The sequence below is a fragment of the Akebia trifoliata genome, chromosome 13 (genome assembly GCF_017979445.1).
Source record: "Akebia trifoliata isolate Shusen 1 chromosome 13, ASM1797944v1, whole genome shotgun sequence".
In the NCBI taxonomy this organism is placed as follows: Eukaryota; Viridiplantae; Streptophyta; class Magnoliopsida; order Ranunculales; family Lardizabalaceae; genus Akebia; species Akebia trifoliata.
In genome coordinates, this window is record NC_141387.1 from 23,107,697 (window position 1) to 23,114,541 (window position 6,845).

The 6,845-nt window shown below is 31.7% G+C and overlaps 1 long non-coding RNA gene and 4 other non-coding genes across 6 annotated transcripts; all 5 read left to right on the plus strand.

Moving 5' to 3' along the window:
- Positions 1-849: 849 nt before the first annotated feature.
- LOC147388087 (small nucleolar RNA R11/Z151) lies at positions 850-934 on the plus strand. Its single transcript, XR_015171643.1, has one exon. It is a non-coding gene; the product is annotated as a small nucleolar RNA R11/Z151 (small nucleolar RNA).
- A 113-nt stretch (positions 935-1,047) lies between these two features.
- LOC147388088 (small nucleolar RNA Z152/R70/R12) lies at positions 1,048-1,149 on the plus strand. The gene has a single exon (XR_015171635.1). It is a non-coding gene; the product is annotated as a small nucleolar RNA Z152/R70/R12 (small nucleolar RNA).
- Positions 1,150-2,784: 1,635 nt separating this feature from the next.
- Positions 2,785-4,631, plus strand: LOC147388089 (uncharacterized). Of its 2 annotated transcripts, none has more exons than XR_015171113.1 (2): positions 2,785-2,908; positions 3,035-4,631. It is a non-coding gene; the product is annotated as an uncharacterized LOC147388089 (long non-coding RNA). The 2 variants fall into 2 exon arrangements; XR_015171114.1 differs by having other exon boundaries at positions 3,040-4,631.
- On the plus strand, positions 3,046-3,130 carry LOC147388090 (small nucleolar RNA R11/Z151). Its single transcript, XR_015171642.1, has one exon. It is a non-coding gene; the product is annotated as a small nucleolar RNA R11/Z151 (small nucleolar RNA).
- Positions 3,214-3,314, plus strand: LOC147388091 (small nucleolar RNA Z152/R70/R12). The gene has a single exon (XR_015171634.1). It is a non-coding gene; the product is annotated as a small nucleolar RNA Z152/R70/R12 (small nucleolar RNA).
- Positions 4,632-6,845: the final 2,214 nt, after the last annotated feature.

Below are 6,845 nucleotides of genomic sequence, written 5' to 3' on the forward strand. Positions count from 1 at the left end.
TTTTTTCAAACTTCTCAAATTGGACTTCCAATTCAATTTTAGATAAGATTTTATGATAAAATCACTTTCACCATCCATCTTTTGTGGATAGTAGCAAGAGTTCTGATACCACTTGAAATAGCGGAATCGTGTGAATCAATAGATTCAGTAGATTGTGTTCAATGGAACACTCAAAATCAATTTTAATCAATAGATTCAATTGATAAACAAGTAATAGTTTAAAAGAAAAATAAGCATAAAACTAAAAAGTAATTAAAAGAGAAAAGATAATTGAATTGATTATTGATTGATTGATTTTCAGATTTGGAACTCTCCATCATAACAACTTGTAATTCTACTAAAATACTAAAAATTAATATTCATAACCTATCTTTAACATAATTCTAACTCTCTAATCCTATTAAAACTCAAATTGGAGACTTCTACGCACTTCTAATTATAGTCTAAATAATAAAAACAAATTAGAAACTAACAAAAAATTGAATTCCTAACATAACTATGAAATAGAAATCCTATTAGAAGTAGAAATAAAAATAGAAATCCTAGTAAAGCTCTAACTAAGATTGTAGATGTCCTACATCATTTAGTAATTGAGTACTTATGTTATCAATCTTGTGGTCTCCGAAACCCTCACCCTATTGTTTGTCAATAAATACCAAAGACTCGATGAAAGAGATCATACTTAGATCCCTAGAAAAAGGTGAGGTCTTCTATATTTCTTTTCTCCTCTTTGTTTCGAGTAGAGAATTATATTTTTATTTCTTTCTATTTTTATTTACCCACCCACCCTTCATTCATCCAATTTGATTAATCGTTCTTCTATACTTACTTGTTGTAGAACACATCAAAGTGCTTATGATGATAATTTTTATTATCTTAGCGGATTTCAGTGAGACATTCGTCCATGATCTGATTATTACACATACTAAAGCCTAATCTGTTATTTATTTTTATATATGTGATCTCTTTAGGGTGGGTTTCTTTATTTATAAATATTTTAATTGATTTATTTTATATGTTGCGGTTGATTTTTGGATTATTGGAAGAGATGATTTGATGCGATAATGATTTTGGACAGGGCAATGGCAGAGAGAAATCTCTTCTGTGAGCTTTATTACTAATAAACGACTTGTCCTTCCACTGAGCATCACTTTCCAATCCATTGTAAAACTGTTATGTGGCATTCTAGGATTTAAGTTGATTGATGATTTCTTCTAACCATTGGATTGAACATCAATCCGAAATTGTCAATATGATTCACCTTGGGCCTACTACTCTGTATGCAGTTTAAATAGTGTTCTGGCTAGACAAAATTGTTTTATTTCATTTGAATTAAGCAATTGATTTGAAATATTTCTAATAAGATTTAGATTTTTAGAGATTGTTTTAAGATTAAGTGATTCCATACTTAAAAACAAAATTACTACACTTTTAGATTTCTTCTTGAAGAGGCATAGATGTAATTAATTGTAAAAATTTATAATCTAAGCTTTTAATGTCATAACTTTATTTTGCAGTAAGTTGCATGTGCAAATCCATATGTTTTTCTAAATTTAGGATTTATACACATTCGAAATGATATAGGATTATTTAAATTTTTTTATAAAAATCTAATTATATATCATATTTTTTTTGTATCATAAAGATTTCTTTTATAATTTAAAGTAGTATTCAAAGTTATTTTATAGATAAAGCAATAAAAATGGGGTCTTGTTAAGTGCATTTACTACAATTCTACTCGACAAATTCTTATTTAGTCAAGATGTATTTTTTAAGTTTTTGTTTTGAATTTAACAAGAATGCATGGTGTAGTCCCATGATACAGAAGCACAAAGTTGTTTCTCTGATTTTATAGGTGCATTACATGGAAAAGAAAAACATCTTGTTCTAAATTATCTATTTTAAGATCTTTTCTTTCATTGTTATTATTATTTTTTTCAAATTGTCTAATGGGTAATGGAGTTCCAATTGGGGGAAGGAATTTGCGAACAAGATACAAGCACTTGGAAGGGTTAAGCAACTGAACACTGTGAGATTGGGGGCTTATCTACTATGGTTAAAAGATTGTTTGGTTGGTCTCATTTTATCTCTGGTTGGCAATTGATATAAATATCCATTGTTGTTTTTTATGTTTTTATTTTATTCTTTTGGTTTCAGATTTTGAAATTTGGTTATACAATTTACTAGATTTGTGATTTTATTGGATTAGGGAAATCGTAAGTGAAAGAAGGAATGATGTGGGGGATTATAAGACATAAATATCTGTAGCAGAGGAGCTACTGCTTGGGTATTTCTTGGTTTAAATTTCATAAAAATAATTCAATTTGATCTAGTAATTTTTGTTTATGAAGTGGAGTTGGTATTCATATCAGATTCTTTGACAGTCTTTGTAGGACTCGACCTATGGTATTTACATCAGGATATTACTGGACATCCGTTCGAGAGGTATCTCTAAGATTGTTCTTATGTATATTTTATTTGATTGTTAATTGCTTTATATCATATTATGCTATTACATGTTCAGAGTGATTTATTAAATCAAATTCTTATCATAATAGATTGTAATGTTATCTTTTGTAATCCTAAGGATCAAATATTTCTGATTCTTACATCAGTGATATTGGAGTTTTGACATAAGTTGTGCGTGTTTGGAGAAATATCCATTCACTTATTCCTTCTTATTTTAATTGGGCTGTAATGAGTAAAAGTTGTGGTGATAATATAAGTTCTGTTTTAAATTCATACATTGGTTCATGAATCTTCCGTTTTAAATGCTTTGAGGGTACTTTAGTAATTGAGGGCTTTATCTTTCAAATCTTGCGGTCTCCGAAACCCTAACCCTAGTATGGTCTCTCTTTAAATACCAAAGACTTGAAGAAAGAGATCATACTTAGAACCCTAGAAAAAGGTGAGGTCTTCTCTATATTTCTTTTCTCCTCGTCGTTTCGAGTAGAGAATTATATTTTTATTTGTATTTTACTTTTATTTACCCACCCACCCACCCACCCCTCATTCGTTCAATTACTTGTTGCAGAACAGATCAAAGGGCTTATGATGATAATTTTAATTATCTTAGCGGATTTCAGTGAGACATTCGTCAATGATCTGCTTGTTACACACACTGAAGCCTAATCTGTTCTTTATTTATAAATATTTTAATTGATTTATTTTATATATGGCGGTTGATATTTTGATTATTGGAGGAGACGATTTGATGCGATGATGATTTTGGACAGTGTTTTGGGCAGTGGCAGAGAGAAATCTCTGCCGTGAGCTTTATCACAAATAAACGACTTCTCCTTCCACTGAGCATCACTTTCCAATCCACTCTAAATAACATGTGCAAATCCATGTGTTTTTCAAAATTTAGGATTTATACATATTCTAAATGATTTAGGATTATTTAAAATTTTTATACAAAAATCTAATTATAATGATTTCTTTTGTAATTTACAGTAGCATTCTAAGTTATTTTATATATAGATAAAATAATCAAAATAGGGTCTTGTTAAATGCATTTACTACAATTCAACTCAGCAAATTCTTATTTACTCAAGATGTATTTCTTTTAGTTTTAGTTTTTAATTTTAATAAGTTGTTTCTTTGATTTTGTGGGTGCATTACATGGAAAAGAAAAATCACTTGTTCTAAATTATCTATTTTAAGATTTTTTTTTTTTTTTTTGCTGTTATTATTTTTGTTAAAATTGTCTAATGGGTGATAGGGTTCCAATTGGGAGAAGGAATTTGCTACAAGCAATTGGAAGGGTTAAGCATCCAAACATTGTGAGATTGGGGGCTTTATCATCTACTATGGTTAAAAGATTGTTTGGTCGTTCTCATTTTATCTCTGGTTGGCAATTGATATAAATATCCATTGTTATTTTTTATGTTTTTATTTTATTTCTTTGGTTTTGGATTTTGAAATGTGGTGATGCAATTTAATAGATTTGGGGTTTTATTTGATTAAGGAAATCGTAAGTGAAAGAAGGAAAGATGTGGGGGGTTTATAAGACATAATATCGGTAGCAAGGAGTACCATATGTTTCTTTGAGTTATTAATATTCGAATATTGATTTTGATGATTTGGTTCTTTCTTGGTTTAAATTTGATAAAAATAATTCGATTTGATTTGTTAGTTTTAGTATATATAAAAATAATTCAATTTGATTTGGTAGTTTTAGTTTATAAAGTGAATTTGCTATTAATATCAGATTCTTGGGGAGTCTTTGCAGGACTTGACCTGTGGTATTTACTTCAGGAAATTACTCAGACATCTGTCCGAGAGGTATCTCTAAGATTGCTCTTATGCTGATAGGAAAAGTAAAGGACATGAAACATTTCTACAAAATAGAATACTGACTACAATAATAATCATCAACACCTTATCCTAGATATCAGAGTTGGCAATATAAATCCTTTTATGCCATACTATGAGAAATATATAAATAGAAAGCATAACATATAACTTGGAGTTTTTTTTTTAAAATTATGAACTATGATACATTTCATAGTAATTTTTTTTTTTTTTTTGAATTATCCGTTTTTTTTAGGTCTTCCTCTTGGCTCCTAGGACCTATAACTACAACTATGTTTTCCAAATGTTTTCATTAATAATCTTATCTTTCTTAATTTTTCCACATATCTACTACACTTAGGGTATGTTTGATTGCATGGAAAGTGACTTTCCTTGGAATTTGAAATCCATGAAAAAATTGTGATGGAAAATAGGTAGGGTTGAAAAATCAAATTCTATTGTTTGATTTTACTTGGATAAAATCATGGGAAAATTAAATGAGAAAAAAAAAAAGAAGGAGAAGAGGAGGAGAAAGAAAGATGAGAGAAGGGGGAGAGGAAGAAGATAAGTGGCGGTGGCGATGGTAGCGACGGTGGTGGTGGCGGTGGTGATGATAGCGACGGTGGCGGTGGTGGTGATAGCGGCGGTGGTGACGGTGGTGGTAGCGGTGACGATGGCGACAGAGGTAAGTGAGGAAGAAGATGAGGGGAGAACATGGTGGTGGAGGTGGTGACGGAGGTGAGGGATGGAGATGGAGAAGGAGAAGAAGAGAGAGAGAGAGGAAATGTGGTCAGAGATGGTGATGACAGTGACGACGACAACGACGATGGTGATGGTGACGATGGTGAGGTTAGTGTAATGGTGGTGATGGTAGTGAAGAAGAAGATATGAGTGTGAAAAAATTGGAGATGAAAAATATGGGTGGATTTCACTTCCCACCCATATTTTTCATCTCCAATTTTTTCACACTCATATCTTCTTCTTCACTACCATCATCACCATTACACTAACCTCACCATCGTCACCATCACCATCGTCGTTGTCGTCGTCACTGTCATCACCATCTCTGACCACATTTCCTCTCTCTCTCTCTTTTTCTCCTTCTCCATCTCTCACCTCCGTCACCACTTTCACCACCATGTTCTCCCCACATCTTCTTTCTCACTTACCTCCGTCGCCATTGTCATCGCCACTACCACTACCGCCACCGCCGCTATCACCACTACCGCCACCGTCGCTATCACCACCACCGCCATCGCCACAGCCACTTATCTTCTTCCTCTTCCCCTTCTCTCATATTTCTTTCTCCTTCTCCTCCTCTCATTCTTTTTCTTTTTTCTCATTTAATTTTCTCCTGATTTTATCCAAGTAAAAATCAAACAATAGAATTTGATTTTTCAACCTTACCTATTTTTCATCATAATTTTTCCATGGATTTCAAATTCCATGGAAAGTCACTTTTCATGCAATCAAGCATACCTGCTTGTTTTTAAGTAAATCCACTTCCAACTTAAGAAAATTTACATTAAAATCCAACAACTTACCAAAAGTATAAATCAAAATTATTGATAGATGCATGTAGAGTGGATAAGAAGTCTACATAGTATGGTGCACCATGAAAATTCCAAGTAAGATAATTTGCTTGAGGCATCTCTATTGTAGAGGTAACCAATGAAATTAATCAATGGAAACCCAACATCATGGTATATGTTTGTTCCCATGTTTAAAATTGTTATTATTATTATTTCGATGCAATCAGTTTTGAAATTGGATTTGATTGAACCTTGGCAAGTTTGGTCCCCACCAGCACGTTTGGAACGGTAGGGATCCACTGTGGATCAAGAAACTGATGAGTATGTCAGATTCCAATGGTCATTTAATGTGAGTTAATTTGAAAAATGGGAATATACGTGAAATAGTAATCCAATATTAACTTTGCCTAAATGTAACTTTTAAGTGATGAAAAACCTATTATGAAACCTATTCTGATTTTTGATTGAAACCTATTCTATAAGATTATGCCTATTATGAAAGCACATCAGTAAATAATAAATTCATGAAAAACCTTTTTACTATAAATAAATGGACCATTTCTCTATTTATTTTAGTAAAGAAACACATTAAATTATCTCCATGACTTGAAACTCACTTGCACCGACCTCACAATTCTGATTTTTGATTCAAGTTAAGAACTGAAAATCAGATTTGAAATTTAGTACTAACTTTTCTTGAATCTGATTCAATTCTCGAATCTGATTTAAGTTAAAATATCCATGCATTTTCTTGATTTTGACTGTGTTCGGATTGAGGGAAGGGAAGAGAAGGGAAGGGAAGAGAAGGCTACTTTCCCTTCACCCTGTTTGGATTGAAAGAGAAGAGAAGAGAAAGAATCAAATTTCTTTTGTTTGGATAGGATTCATAAGAGAAGAGAAGAGAAATTATTCTTGTCAAATGACTATTATATTCTTCTTAATCCAAAAAAATTAAAAGAAGGTTTCAACTTTCTTCTTTAATATCCAAATAGAGTTTCTCTTCCCTTCCCTTCTCTC